The following is a 16,237-nucleotide window of genomic DNA, read 5'->3' as shown; positions in this document are numbered from 1 at the left end:
TTTAGCATCCTTGATAATTGAGATCAGGCGCTGCATCTGAAGCAACCTCTGCAATTCAACCGTAATGTCTCATGTATAACACGCACTCGTGTATAATACGCACCCTCAAAGTTGACCAAAAATTGGTAAAAAAACAGCAGGTCCTATGTATAACACGCACCCAAAAAATGACAAAAATCAGCGACCGCCATTCCCTCCAAAATTATCGATGTTAAATGATAATATTAAAATCCAAGCGTAATTTCTGTTATTTTGTGATCGGAACATAGCAAATACAATGAAAATCGACGGCCGCCATTTTCCCAAGAACTATCGATGTTTAATGATAATTTTATAACCCAAGAGCAATTTTTGTAATTTTCCCACAGAACTATCGATGTTTAATAATAATTTTATAACACAAGCGCAATTTTTGCTCAAGCGATATAAGTGTCTGTGTCTCATCTTAAAAAACACAAGCCGTTTTTATCGTAATGAGACCCAAGCGCAATCAAGGCAATTTCGTGATTGGAACTTAGCCCAAGCGATATTAGTGTCAGTGTCTCATCTAAAGAAAACACAAGCCGCTTTTTATCATAATTAAATGGGCGGAGTTACAAAATATGTATTGTTTTTCGTTCTTACAATTTTACATAAATATGGGGGTATGATTTACATCGGTATCAAACATCACCTGAGAATTCAATGATGGGTAAAGAAAGAGTTTCCTACACGACGGAGGAGAAGTTGAAGATCATCAAGTATGCTGAGACGAAAGGCAACCGAGCTGCGGGTAGATAATTCAATGTCAACGAGGCGAACATCAGACAGTGGCGGCTGAAGAAAGACCGGCTTCAACAACTCCCAAAGAAGAAGATGGCAGAGAGAGGCAGAGAGACCTTCCACCCACAGATGGAAGAACAGCTCAACGCCTGGATCCAGGACATGCGGCAGCAGGGGGTTGGCGTATCCATGAGAGAAGTAAAGATCAAGGCAAAGATCATCGCCAAACAGATGAAGATTGCGAACTTCAAGGCCTCCCAGGGATGGTGTTACAGATTTTTCCAGCGACACAAATTGTCAATGAGAAGAAGAACGCACATAGCCCAGCGCCTGCCTGAAGACTACGAGGAAAAAGTCACAGATTTCCAGCGGTTCATTATACAGCAAAGAAAAAGGAACGACTACGCCCCTGATCAGATCGGGAATGCTGATCAAACGCCACTAACCTTCAACATTCCCTACACCACTACAGTCGCCACCAAAGGAGACTGAGAACTATCAACATTAAGACAACGGGAAATGAAAAGAACAGATTCACAGTCATGCTTGCGTGTACAGCCGATGGAGGGAAGCTGCCGCCATACGTCATCTTCAAGAGGAAAACTCTGCCTAAAGAGAAATTTCCTGACGGAGTGATAGTTAAAGTACACGAAAAAGGATGGATGGATGAAGACCTGACGCACGACTGGATCAAGACTGTATGGGGGAAGAGGACAAGACCCAGCGAGCCAAGCCTACTTGTACTGGACGCCTTCAGATGTCACAAGACAGAGAAGACAAAGAAATTACTAAAGAAGAAGACGACACCAGAGATCATCCCCGGAGGAATGACCAGCATACTGCAACCACTAGATGTGAGCATCAACAAGCCCATGAAGAACAGTCTACGGAGAAAATGGAACGAGTGGATGCTGAATGGGGACCATAGCTACACCAAAGGGGGACTACGCAGGAAGCCAGATCTCCCTACCATATGCCAGTGGATTCTAGACGCATGGTTGGAGCTTCCTAAGATGATCATAGTTAAAGCCTTCAAGAAGTGTGGGATCTCCAACGCCCTGGACGGGATTGAGGACGACCTGCTTTGGGATGACAAGAGCGACAACGAGAAAGAAGAAGACGAGGATGAAGACGCAATCCTATTTAGCAGACAGCGATTTACCACGGACAGAGGAAGAATACGAACATCTATTTGACAGCGACAGCGACTGTGAGAAAGAAGAATTCTACGGATTCACAGAAAAAGACGTGGCGATGGGTCGACAATGAAATAAACGAAATAATTGTTGATAGCGTATTAACATGTACATGTATGTACATGTACATCAAAGCTAGTGCTGAGTGTTTACGAGTTACATAATGTTTGAGTGTGTCGTGTATTATAAGTATACAATCAAGATATTCCTTGTCTTACCTGTTCTTATTGTGCTATTATTATTGCTAAATAAACTAGAACTGTCCTAATGGGACTAATACCCCCGCTAGGCTAATTTCAAATGGGACAAATAATTGAATTGAATAATAATTAAGGTTTGGAACACATACAAAAAAAATAATTCTAGAAATGTAAAAAAAAAAAAAAAAAATAGTTAACAAAGAAAAATTAAAATCGTCAGAATTTCACTGTAAATACATATCTATAACAGTAATACATTTACAAATGTATGTATTTGATGATATATTTTTTTAATTTAATTGATTTAAAGAAAAACCAACAAAATGACAATAACACCTCCCTTTGCAGTGAATAGAAATACCGGTAGCCAAGCAATGCTCTTCTGTTGATAAAACTTTCAATATCTTTCTAATAAGAGTCTTGACAGATGCAATTAGTTGTTTCAAATTTTCCTCACTTTCTCCTATGGCACAATTGAACTCCAAATCAGAAAATTGATCCCATAGGACTATGATTTTCTTTGATGAGCTTGTTAAATTTAATAAACTCCCAAAACATGACCATAATTACCATACTATGTAAAAATATGTAAAAAAGAAAATTTAATATTACAAACAATTTTAAAATTGCCAAAACACTTCAATCATATCAGTCATTTTGAATTTCATTTAAATTAATGCCCAATAGGGTCACTTCATCAAATTACTTGACAAATGAATTTAAACAACCTCTAAAAATAGTTTAACTTCTTTAATAATAATTATATTATTTATTTCCTTATAATGAATATTGATAGACCTTTTGGTTTACATGAAACAGTTTTAAAATAGCCCCAAAACCATCACCCATTTTACAGATTATCAATTTCCCCTAAACACATGCTCCATCTGAACCATGGCTCAGATAATGGCTCCCTTGGGACAAATGAATTCAGCCACACTTGTCTTTGATGTTCTCATTAGCTCCTAAGAATTTATCATTGACAAACAAAAACTTTGCATTGTCAGTTGATAGAATACTTATAAAAAATAATTTTTTTTTTATTAATTAAGACATAAAGACAAAAAACTCCATCTGGATGTATTTATATAAATATATTTTAGAGTGTTTTCTATTAATTAATTAATAAAATCTGTAAGGATTACCTCCCTTACTTTTCAACATTAGTGTACAATATATAGAATAAGGAAAATGAAAACTGTCATAAAATCATTAAATCTTGTCTGATCTTAAAAAAAATTGCAGGTGCACATCTTCAGATGGTGTTCAACATATGTACAAATTTTCAAACTGTTCCATGCAGTAATAAAAAATTCTATAGGGGGGACAAAGTTGCGTCTACAGACAGACGGACAGACGGACAGACGGACAGACGGACAGACAGACGGACAGACGGACAGACGGACAGGGTGAAACCAATATACCCCCCTAAACTTCGTTTGCGGGGGTATAACAATGATCAAGTATAACGGTGTTCTATGTGAAGCGGAGCGTATAATGGGTCCCTATCAGTGACACTGTCTATTTAATTACCGGTAAACGTTTTAAGTTGAATTCATTATTCAATAACTAAACTTAAAAGAAATCGAACATAAAATGGGAAACACAATTTTATTTTAAAACTTCTTTTACCTTACTTACCAAAGTTCATGTAATATCACTATACTACAATATATCGTCGGGCACGAGACACAAAATATGCTACCGGAAATTGTTGCGTAACTATTGATCACGCTTTGTCAAAATGGTGATCTTGAACATAACACAGGAACACAATAAACAACAAAGTTTGCTAAATTTATTTTTTAATGTACGTTTTTTTAAAGGATTTGTAAATATTCGTTCATAACATGTTTTAATTGACCCGATCGTTAATAAGATGTTTTAATCGACCCAATCGTTTTGTAAACAGTAGATCACAGTACATGACATGATATGGGTTGTCTTAGTGTAGCTGGGGATAGCTGAATATGTCCTGAAAAAAACGGGGTAGAAATTAGGTCCTATGTATAACACGCACCCCCCACTTTTGAGTAAATTTGGGGTGAAAAAAAGTGTGTGTTATACACGAGACATTACGGTAGATTATAGTGAAATCAACTATTCAAGCTATTATTTATAAAATGTGACCTGTTCCAAAAAACTAAACCTCATCCAGCATCCATAACTTATGGCTCAGATTCAGCATTCAAGCCTGTCAGGTGCATCAGTATCATAAGACGCATCACCCATGCGAGTTTAGTGAAGTTAGGACCTGTAATAACTAAGATTTATCTTTTAGCATCCTTGATAATAGAGATCAAGCTCTGCGTCTGAAGCTTCCTCTGCGATTCATTCATATTACAGTTTAATCAACTATGCAAGTTTGAAATAGTACTATTATCTATGTAACATGTGACCTGTTAAAAATCAAAGGCCTGAAGGGCCATAATGGCTTACGGTTTTGATATGACTATATTTACATGGATCGAGTATGATTCCCTCTATTTCTTATGGAAACTTTAGTTTATTTATAGCTCTATAGAAAGTAACTAGCTACATGTAATTCGTAGATCTATAGAAACTACCAGGACCCATATCAACATGTCCCATTTGTTGATTGGTCGAACCTTAGTGACCGAAACAGACAGGATTGAAATCTAGACGCCTCTTTTATCAATTGGTTGAAACCACCATTGCTTTTAGGAAAATCATAGACTGCATAAAATAATAATGATGATGTCAGACTCAAACTCCAATATGAGACAATTTGTTTCTTTCTTTTATCCAACGACTGAAGTACATTAACTGTAAATTCATTCAACTATATAGGACACAAAAACACTTAAAACCAACATGCTCTCAAATATCAGTATACCTTGTATTCCTACGCACTATGAACTTGCGCGAGAGTTGGTGCACGGTGCGCCGTAACAGCGCCACAGCCAGCACGAAATCATTGCGCGTAAAAATAATATAACCAAATGATGAAATGTACTGCATGATATGTACTATAATTAATGAATTCTCTTGAAATCTACACCAACAAGTATTATTCCATTTTATTTGTATTTCATAAATGTATTAATATTTATTCATATTTTTCTGGGTTTTATCTACTTTTTTAAGAGGCTGACCTTCACAAGCTTTTATAGGAAATATAGATTCACAAGGCAGTTCATAAACACCTTATATTTTTTTGTTCCCTTTGTACAGAGATCAAACTAGAACTGTCCTAATGGGACTAATACCCCCGCTAGGCTAATTTCAAATGGGACAAATAATTGAATTGAATAATAATTAAGGTTTGGAACACATAAAAAAAAAAATTCTAGAATTGTAAAAAAAAAAAAAAAAAGTTAACAAAGAAAAATTAAAATCAAAATTGTCAGAATTTCACTGTAAAAACATATCTATAACAGCAATACATTTACAAATGTATGTTTTTGATGATATATTTTTTTAATTTAATTGATTTAAGGAAAAACCAACAAAATGACAATAACCCCTCCCTTTGCAGTGAATAGAAATACCGGTGGCCAAGCAATGCTCTTCTGTTGATAAAACTTTCAATATCTTTCTAATAAGAGTCTTGACAGATGCAATTAGTTGTTTCAAATTTTCCTCACTTTCTCCTATGGCACAATGGAACTCCATATCAGAAAATTGATCCCATAGGACTATGATTTTCTTTGATGAACTTGTTAAATTTAATAAACTCCCAAAACATTACCATAATTACCATACTATGTAAAAATATGTAAAAAAAGAAAATTTAATATTACAAACAATTTTAAAATTGCCAAAACACTACAATCATATCAGTAATTTTGAATTTCATTAAAATTTATGCCCAATAGGGTCACTTCATCAATTTACTTGACAAATAAATTTAAACAACCTCTAAAAATAGTTTAACTTCTTTATTAATAATTATATTATTTATTTCCTTATAATGATAGACCTTTTGGTTTACATGAAACAGTTTTAAAATAGCCCCAAAACCATCACCCACTTTACAGATTATCAATTTCCCCTAAACACATGCTCCATCTGAACCATGGCTCAGATAATGGCTCCCTTGGGACAAATGAATTCAGCCACACTTGTCTTTGATGTTCTCATTAGCTCCTAAGAATTTATCATTGACAAACAAAAACTTTGCATTGTCAGTTGATAGAACACTTATAAAAAATAATTTCTTTTTTATTAATTAAGACATAAAGACAAAAAACTCCATCTGGATGTATTTATATAAATATATTTTAGAGTGTTTTCTATTAATTAATTAATAAAATCTGTAAGGATTACCTCCCTTACTTTTCAACATTAGTGTACAATATATAGAATAAGGAAAATGAAAACTGTCATAAAATCATTAAATCTTGTCTGATCTTAAAAAAAATTGCAGGTGCACATCTTCAGATGGTGTTCAACATATGTACAAATTTTCAAACTGTTCCATGCAGTAATAAAAAATTCTATAGGGGGGACAAAGTTGCGTCTACAGACAGACGGACAGACGGACAGACGGACAGACGGACGGACAGACAGACAGACAGACGGACAGACGGACAGGGTGAAACCAATATACCCCCCTAAACTTCGTTTGCGGGGGTATAATAAACTCTTTGGAGGGTGGGGGGGGGGGGGGGGCAAGAAAAAGGCAGAACTATGCAATTACAGCAAACTTGTTTTGACACCAAATTTAATTAAAATTAATTACTGCACTATAACTTAGCAGTCAGTCTCTCTTCACAAGACATGTGTACACAGTCATTTTCAGAGGCATACTATACGATGTCTCTATGTTATAGTAATGTGACATCGCTTCCGTATATGACTTGCAATCAAGCTTAACTGTATACTGTTTTCTTATTTGAGTACATTTGGTCTCAAGTTTCCAATATTTTTACGACAAATAAACGGTTCAATCATAGCACAACCAAGGTAACTCCATCGAGGGAACATTGTGCTATTTTTAGATCTTGGAAAATCCCCAACATTCGATAATGAAGAAGGCACATTATATTAAAACAAGTAGTAATTGCCCCTCTATTTATGCATTTATTACCTATTTATAATCCCAGTTTCAATATATCTCAATCATAAGTTCAGTTCTTTAACCGTTAAACACTTTCCCCCTTGCTGAGATCGATGTCGATCGAAGTTAGCGACGCTCTCTGCTGCGGGTGCAAACGTTTTTATGAAGATCGAACGAAATAACGACAACTTTACATTTACTTATCACTGTTAGGATCTGAAATAATTGGGAAAAGATTTTTTGCTTATAATACATGTATGTATCCATAGCGGAAAGCATGACGGCACTGTGTGATGCATGGCGGGGGCCTATACCTCTATGCAAAAACGGTCTAGGGAAAACACAGCAGTTAATATTCATTCGCGTTAGATTTCGAGTTTATTTAAATAAAGTCAATTCATATTGGTTACAATAACATAAGTGATAATAACATATGGAAAATATAATCTTGCTTAAAGATATTTATCATGAACAACAAACAGTTAACTTTGCAACATTCGAATAGAACTATTTTTTGTCGCGCATGTTCAGATAACTGAACTCTTTGCCGTAAAGATTATCCGGCAACTAGATGGCCGTAAGCCATAAAAACTTAACCTCATCCAGCATCCGAAACCTAGTCTGCCTCAGACTCAGCATTCAAGCCTGTCAAGATGCATCAGTATCATAAAACGCACCATCCATGGAAGTCTGGTGAAGTTAGGACACGTAATAACTAAGATATCATCATCAGAGGGCACCTGTTTCAAAAACTTTAACCAGCTCTTAAAACCTTAACCTCCTCCAGCATCCAAAACCTATGGCTCAGATTCAGTATTCAAGCCGTTCAGGTGCATCAGTATAATAAGACGCACCATCCACACAAGTTTGATAAAGTTTGGACCCAGGAGTACCTAAGATATAATCATTAGAGGGCACCTGCTCAAAAAATATTAACCAGCTCCAAAAACCTTAACCTCCTCCAGCATCCAAAACCTTATGCCTCAGACTCAGCATTCAAGCCTGTCAGGTGCATCAGTATCATAAGACGCACCATCCATGCAAGTTTGTTGAAGTAAGGACCAAGAGTAACTAAGATATTATCATCAGAGGGCACCTGCAACAAAAACTTTAACCAGCTCTTAAAACCACCTTTAGCATCCAAAACCTATAGCTCAGATTCAGCATTCAAGTCTGTCTGGTGCATCAGTACAGACCCTGAAACGTACTACTACACCCAAAAAGCGTGCGACTTTCGTGCGAGAAACGTTTCGTGTAAACTGTTACGCGTTTCGTGTAAACCGTTTAGCGTTTCGTGTGAATCGTGAAGCGTTTCGTGTAAACCGTTTAGCGTTTCGGGCAAAGCGTGCAGCGTTTCGGGCAAAGCGTGTAAATCTTTTCGGGCAAAGCGTGCGAGAACCGTGTGAAACGTTCCTCAGATTTCATTCTGAACTCTCTGACAATTTAATTGTTTCAAAATAGCGCTCGTGTTAAACATTACTTTAGACTGATTGGCAAAACTCCTTTGAGATATTCTCGTGAAAAAAATCTATAAGAAATGATATACTTATCTTTTTACAAAATTGAATTAATTTTTAACAAACAAAAGAAAAGTACGCGTATTGAAAGAAGACTAGTTACTGAGACTATTTGGCTGTGTACAACCAGTTCACATAACCTCTGACATCGGGTAAGACCTGCACCTGGCTGAACCTGTCAATCAAACTCTGTGTATTCGTTTTCATTGGATGGTCACGCGTCTCTTTTTTGTCAATAGCCAATAGAAATTTAATGACTTCAAGGTAGTCGGAATCAGTATTTAATGATGCAAACAATTTCAATGATAGATTATTCATCATTAATTTGAACACAATTAAAATTAAACATAGAAAGAAAATATTCTGTTCATTTCTATGAAATGCGGGAAGTAAATTCTTCTGAATCCCGATTAAAAATATTTCTACAAGTTATTATTTTAATTATTTAAACAAAATTGTGCCATATTGTATACTCTGATTAAAAAACACACAATGTTTACATTTTAGTAACTTAGGTATAATTGATACTCTCCCCTGAGAGATTCACAACAGTTACACATTAGTATTCTTGGCTATTGACATTGTCTACCAAGAGGTTTATATGGGTCAGACTCCCGAGATGATCACAACAAGTTCACATTAGTACCCTCCGCTGTTGAGAAAGTCCCCTGACAATATCACAATAGTTACACATTTGTAAAGTAAGCAAATGATAAAGTCCTCTGTGATAATTGGAACAGCTACTCATTAGTACTAACCTTTACACCTTAGTGCCCTGAATACTGATAGTGTCTTCTGAGAGGATTATAACAATTACACATTAGGACATTGCATGGGCTATAGATAAAGTCCACTAAGAGGATCATAATAGTTACTACACATTAGTAATAGTTACACATTAGTACCCTAGGCTATAGGATTTATCCTTTGAGAGGATTACAACATTTATACATTAATACCCTATAGGCTATTGCCCTGCCCCTTAAGTTTCTTTGGGGCTACATGCATCATTCCACATTTTTAAATATTGGACATCTAGATTTGAAGGAGTTAAAATTTAAAAGTTAACACACAATGTAAAATCTGAGCGCATAATGACAGACGAAAACCAATTGCAATAGGTCACCGGAGTCATTTTGACCTAATAAAGCTACTTTTGGAGATTCATGCAGGCTCTAGAAAGAATCATCGCAGAAAATATTTAGATAACTTTCTAATGCAGGTTATGTATTTTTTCTGCAATGCAAACCAACTTCATTCCAGCATGAATCACCAAAAATAGCATTTCTTTTTTTTAAATGAAATCTATATTTTCTACTCAAAATATAGTTTTTGACTAATATATCTCAAATCATGACAGTGCAAAAATCTACACCATACCTTAACAATACTGTATGGACTGGACTGGACTGGTTTGAATGATTGTAATCGCATCTACAATATACAATTGTGTTAAAAGTAAACTTATAGTACCAAGTAGACTTCATTTCAAGGGTGTTATACAATCATACATAGACCATGACATCATTACTTCAACATTCTTCAACCTCTGTTACTGTTGTACTAAACAGTTTTAAAGTTAACAGTAAAACTCGGTTCAGTTATTAAAGAGTCCTAGGGAGCAAAGGATTTACTTCGTTATACTTCGTTATATCTGTCTCACTTTCAAGATTTTTATCTAAATTAAAACTTTGATAGAACCCCCCCCCCCAAAAAAAAAAAACAAAAAAACAAAAAACATAGGTAATCATAGATTACAAAGCTCACCAAGATGATGCATCATCTTTCTAAGAACAACTTGATCATAAAACATGAATTATGAAAATCATAGTTAATGACTTTTTTATCCCAATATAATACAATATCAAATCAACAGATCATATGCTATGATGTATCATATGTTATTATATGATTGATTAATTCCTAGCTCTCTGATTGGCTCATACCAAACAATGTAGAAAAAACAGAATGTTATGTTCACCTGCACGTGAGGAGGTCAATATAACATTTGATTTTTGCTACATAGGACTAAAAATAGATTGATGATTTCCAAACTGATATGATTCGTTATCGTTATTCTATGATCCAATGAAATTTCATGTTTCTCACTGCATTCAGTTGGATCATTTGCAGGCGAAACAAAATGGCACAATTTGCATCACTTGATGAAGAACAATTCGATATACTTCTTACCAATAAAGATGCCGACTATAATCAAAAGGCAACAAAATTGGCAGTTAAAACAATGCGAAGTTATAATTTAGGCAGCTGTGTCTGCCATGTATGATGTTTAATCATTTGAATTTCTCAACAAAACAGATTCATTGTATTAAATAGATATTACAAGGTTAAGAGGAATGACAGTGTTGAAGTTAGAGCTCAGTGCTATATCATTATATAGATTTCATCGAAATAAGAATTTGTTTTCGGTTTGAAATAACACATACTTGTTTCCTTCAAGCCTTTGATGAGACTGCTTAAACACACTTTTTGTAGTTTCATGTTGTTTGATTTACTTTTAGTACCTTTATTACTTTTATCATTTATCACAGTGCCCTTTATATAATTGAGTTGTACTTTATATACGTGCCATCTATAGCAAACAAATTATGGGAAAGTGCAAGAAAATATAACTTACAGCTGATTTAAAGAAATGCACAAGAGCAAAATTAATATCAATTATATAAACGTGAAGGGTGTCAATCAAAATCGCAATGCAACTTTAAATGAAAACATGATCGCAAGTTATCTACGAAAAATTACGCAAAAGCTAGGTTGCAAATGTTTTAATCCATTATCTTGTAATTTCGCAAGATAAATCGAAATATGATCAGTGCAGATATGTGGGTATAATGCCTATCTTTGTACTTCGACCTACAGATAGAATAAAAAATTCTCTTTATAGAGGTGGACAGACGTGTCTTTATGATTGTTTTGCATGTCCACTTCACTGGAAAATAAAATGCACATCTATCAGCTGAAAGATATGGGCCGGACATGAATTCTGCACAGACAGACGGACGGACAAGGTGATTCCAATATACCCCCCCAAACTTCGTTTGCCGGGGCTATAACAAAGTCCTATTTAACAGGAAGTTGACGTCCAATTGGTAATAAAATATATACCAGGATATGACATGCGTAAAAAAATAGTGTGTTAAAATGTCAAGCATCTGCGATAAATAGTTGCTGAGAAATCTTTAACGAAAATGGTTTAATAATTCTGGCTAGAAATAAACAAAGTCATATTTAACAGGAAGTTGACATTTTATTGGTACAAAAATATATCCCACAATATGGCATGCCTAAACAAATAGTGTTTTAAAATTTCAAGCATCTGCTGTAAATAGTTGGAGAAATCTTTAACGAAAATTTGTTTAAAAATTTTGGCTAAAACAAAAAATCTGTCATTTAACAGGAAGTTGATGTCCTATTGGTACAAAAATATATCCCAAGATATGGCATGCCTAAATCAAAAAGTTTGTTAGAACTTCAAGCATATGCGATAAACAGTTGCTGAGATAAATGCGACAGAAATGTTTGTTACGGACAGACAGACGGACAGTCAGACACAAAAGGGTAAAACAGTTTACCCCCTTCTCCTTCGGAGCTGGGGTATAAAAATCTCAACTCGCTTTTAAGGCTGCAACCAAAGAATCAAAACTAAACAGGAAGGGAGAATTTCACATTACCCTACTATTGAAAAGAATGACTTAAAACTGATGTACCAATCATCTGATTTAGAAAACAACTTAAATCTCCTGGAGAAATTTTTTGTAAATGTTGTTCTTTATTTTGGCGGTCAAGGTCGTAAAAATTTACAACAGTTCAGGATCTCAGATTTCAGCGCTGGGCATGATGCCGAGAAGCATCTTTACATATACATGGACAAGGACGAACTCAGGTAAAACCATCATCTGGAAGCCAACACAGCTGAAGGAAGAATGTACGCAATGCCAGGTTTGTAAGCTATTTATAATAACATTTTTCTAGATATAAGAACCTACAGATGAATAGAAGTTAATTAAGTATCAGAATTTGGTCATTTATATATACATTTAGGCCATATTTATGATTTATTATGGTAGTACTCCTTATACATTATACATAAAATATTCAATGTCTTCTAAAAGTTCTCAAAATTTACATGATATTTTATAGATGATGATACAGTGAAATAGTTCATGAAGTACAAAAGGCATTTAAATCCAAAGTGTGATAGATTTTTTCAAAGGCCACAAAGAACATTTAATGTAAATTCACATATTTGGTACTATAACATACCTCTGGGACACAATACTCTAGGAAACATGATGTCAAGGATACCTGAAAAAGCAGGCTTATCGCATAGGTACACTAATCATTCAACACTGGTACACACCCTGGACTCAACAGGTTTGTTTGCAGGTCGACACATTATGTGCATCACGGGGCACCGAGCAGAGTCCAGTCTTAAAACCTACTCTGTTCAGACTGAACCCCGAGATTAAACGCAGGATGTCAGATAAAATATCAAAAACTCTTCGTGCTGAAACTTGTGTGAAAGAGGTAAAGGAAGGAGACCAATTACCCGAAAATTTCAGCACTAATTTTGATGTGTCAGAAGTGGAACTGAAGGTGTCATCAAATTCTTAGTATGACCATGTTTTGACGGGTGCGTCTTTTAACCCCAAGGAACCCCAAGGAAACCCCAAGGAACCTCAAGGATACCCCAAGGAACCCCAATGACAAAAATTAATAAATTTTAATACCCAAGGGGTCTTATTGGACTTCAAGGGTCACCTCTTAGTACCCCAAGGAACCCCAAGGAAACCCGTAAGAACCCCATGGAACCCAAATGATAAAGTTATTAACCAGTGATACCCCAGGGGTCTCATTCAAATCAAAGGCTCACCCCAAGGTACCCCAGTGATAGAAATTAATAACTATTTATACGCAAGGGGTCTCATTTGAATCCAAGGGTCACCTCGTAGTACCCCAAGGATACCCCAAGGAACCCCAAGTATACTCATTAGAACCCCAAGTAACCCCAATAATAGAAATTAGTAACTAGTGATACCCCAGGAGTCTCATTATACCCCTATACCCCCACAAATGAAGTTTAGGGGGGTATATTGGTTTCACCCTATCCGTCTGTCTGTCCGTCTCTCTGTAGATGCAACTTTGTCCCCCCTATAGAATTTTTTACTACTGCATGGAACAGTCTGAAAATTTGTACATATGTTGATCACCATCTGAAGATGTGCACCTGTAATTTTTTTTAGGATCAAACAAGATTTAATGATTTTATGACAGTTTTCATTTTCCTCATTCTATTTTTTGTTCACTGATGTTGAAAAGTAAGGGAGGTAATCCTTACAGATTTTATTAATTAATTTATAGCATTAAAACACCCTAAAATATATTTATATAAATACATTCAAATGGAGGTTTTTTGTCTTTATGCGTTAACTAAATTTATCTTTTATAAGTATTCTATCAACTGACAATGCAGATTTTTTGTTTGTCAATGATAAATTCTTAGGAGCTGGCTGAATTCATTTGTCCCAAGGGGGCCATTATCAGAGCCATGGTTTAGATGGAGCATGTGTGTATGGAAAATTGATAATCTGTAAAATGGGCAGTGGCTTTGGGGCTAATTTAAAAGGAAATAAATAATATCATTATTAGAATAAAGAAGTGAACTATTTTTAGAAGTTGTTTAAATTTATTAGTCATGCAAGTTGATGAAGTGACCCTATAGGGAATTTAATTTAAATTAGATTTAAAACTAGAGACGAGCTCGTTGCAAGCAACGATTAGGTTTTCCGTCGTAGCTGCGTCATACTTGTGACGTATTACAAAAAATTGATAGCTGACCATAGTACAATATTAGATATGTAAACACTGAGAAACAAAGTATTATATTTCTGTGACCGCGTAGATTTTACGGTGATAGAGAATTTGTCTGGATCTGCATCGGTCGTGTGCAGTACGAACGGGGTGAGGGAATGTTGGCGTAAAGTCTATAAGGTATAGGGTTGTGGCGCACTGTGGGTCGTAAGCTAAAACGAAGGGTAGGTTTGCCGTATTCCCGAAGGTCCACCAGTATACAGTTCCAGAGAAATAAACAGGCAATTGATGCAGGATTCCACATTATTGGACGAGACTCAACGATGGCAACATTATAACAATTTAACCGACAGACATGTTACGAACAATGCGGATATGGCCAGTAGTGGCCTCCGGACTCAAGACTCTGGGAGAGTCGGACGTGGCCGGGGCTGGCCGCCGTATTCCAGACTGCGCATTGACAATTGTACATAACTATTTATAAGAATCTTAACAATGAGTATAAATTGACAGGTAATGATATAAGTAAGCTGAGTGAAAGGTTCACAGATATAAACTAATTAAATAAACTCAATGAGTCTTTGATGTCCAAGAAATGAAAATCTGATAATTGCACAATGTTGTTTTAAGAGATTAACAGTCCTTGAGACATGACACTCTGTCTCTTTGAAATTACATATAAAGTCTTTATAAATTAAAAGTGTCAATCACTAAATAAAAAAGTAACTTTGTAAGAAATAAACTGTGAGAAAAAATTACGAATTTTACAAGTAAAGTCAAAAATTTTTTTATAATTGAACAGTGCATTTTGCACGATGATACTACATGTTTATAAGCAAATGCAGATCTTAACACGTTGTCTCTAGTTTGATTCGCCGCATTTTATTCACAGAGTGGGACTGTGGTTATGCCCGGTACGAAGGTAAAAAGACCATTGGCAAACGTTTTACACGCATTTTTATCGAACGCAAGCGCCAATGAATCTCTTAGTATATATGCGGAGATCCTGGAAATTTTACAAGGGGTTTTGAAGAATAATTTTGTATTTCGAGGAGGGGGAACATGCGCGGATCAGAAAATTTTCCCCGGGAGGGGGTTGAAAAGTCGGACGGTTATTTAATTTTGCCAAGGGATGTCCGAGGCATATTTGGTAAGTTTATAATGTACACGTAATTGAAAGAAATTTCGCTGGGGGGGGGGGGGGGGGGGTCTGGAACCCTTCCCCTTCTAGATCCGCGCACGGAGAAGATCGATGCCGGTAATTTTACTATAATTTTAACCATTTTTATTTAATTATTCATGTTCATAATTATCAGAAAACCAATATTACCTTTCAAAGCAGTTCGAACTTAAGATACGAACCATTGAGTCTCGGTGAGTATTGCGTCCGCGTACGAAAATAATGGCAATTTTCAAGAAATTCGGATGGACGATCTGAGTCCTAGGTCGTTCATCCGATTCTTTTTCTGACTAAAAGCTACAGACCTGCAGTTAGAGATTGTCAAACTTTTATTGATTATGTCAATTTGTTTGTCTCAAAGAATCATTTTTAAATCAATAAAGTTTTACCTTAAAAGAAAGAAAGGAATCGGGCACAATTTTCAATGTTTGCATTTTACAATTTTATGGTCTAATAAAATTTCAAGAAAAAACTCTTCATTGCTTTATCCGAAATATTGCATGAAAAAAAATTTACATCGCATTTTT

This window comes from Magallana gigas, chromosome 1 (assembly GCF_963853765.1).
Source record: "Magallana gigas chromosome 1, xbMagGiga1.1, whole genome shotgun sequence".
In the NCBI taxonomy this organism is placed as follows: Eukaryota; Metazoa; Mollusca; class Bivalvia; order Ostreida; family Ostreidae; genus Magallana; species Magallana gigas.
This window is presented reverse-complemented; position numbering follows the sequence as displayed.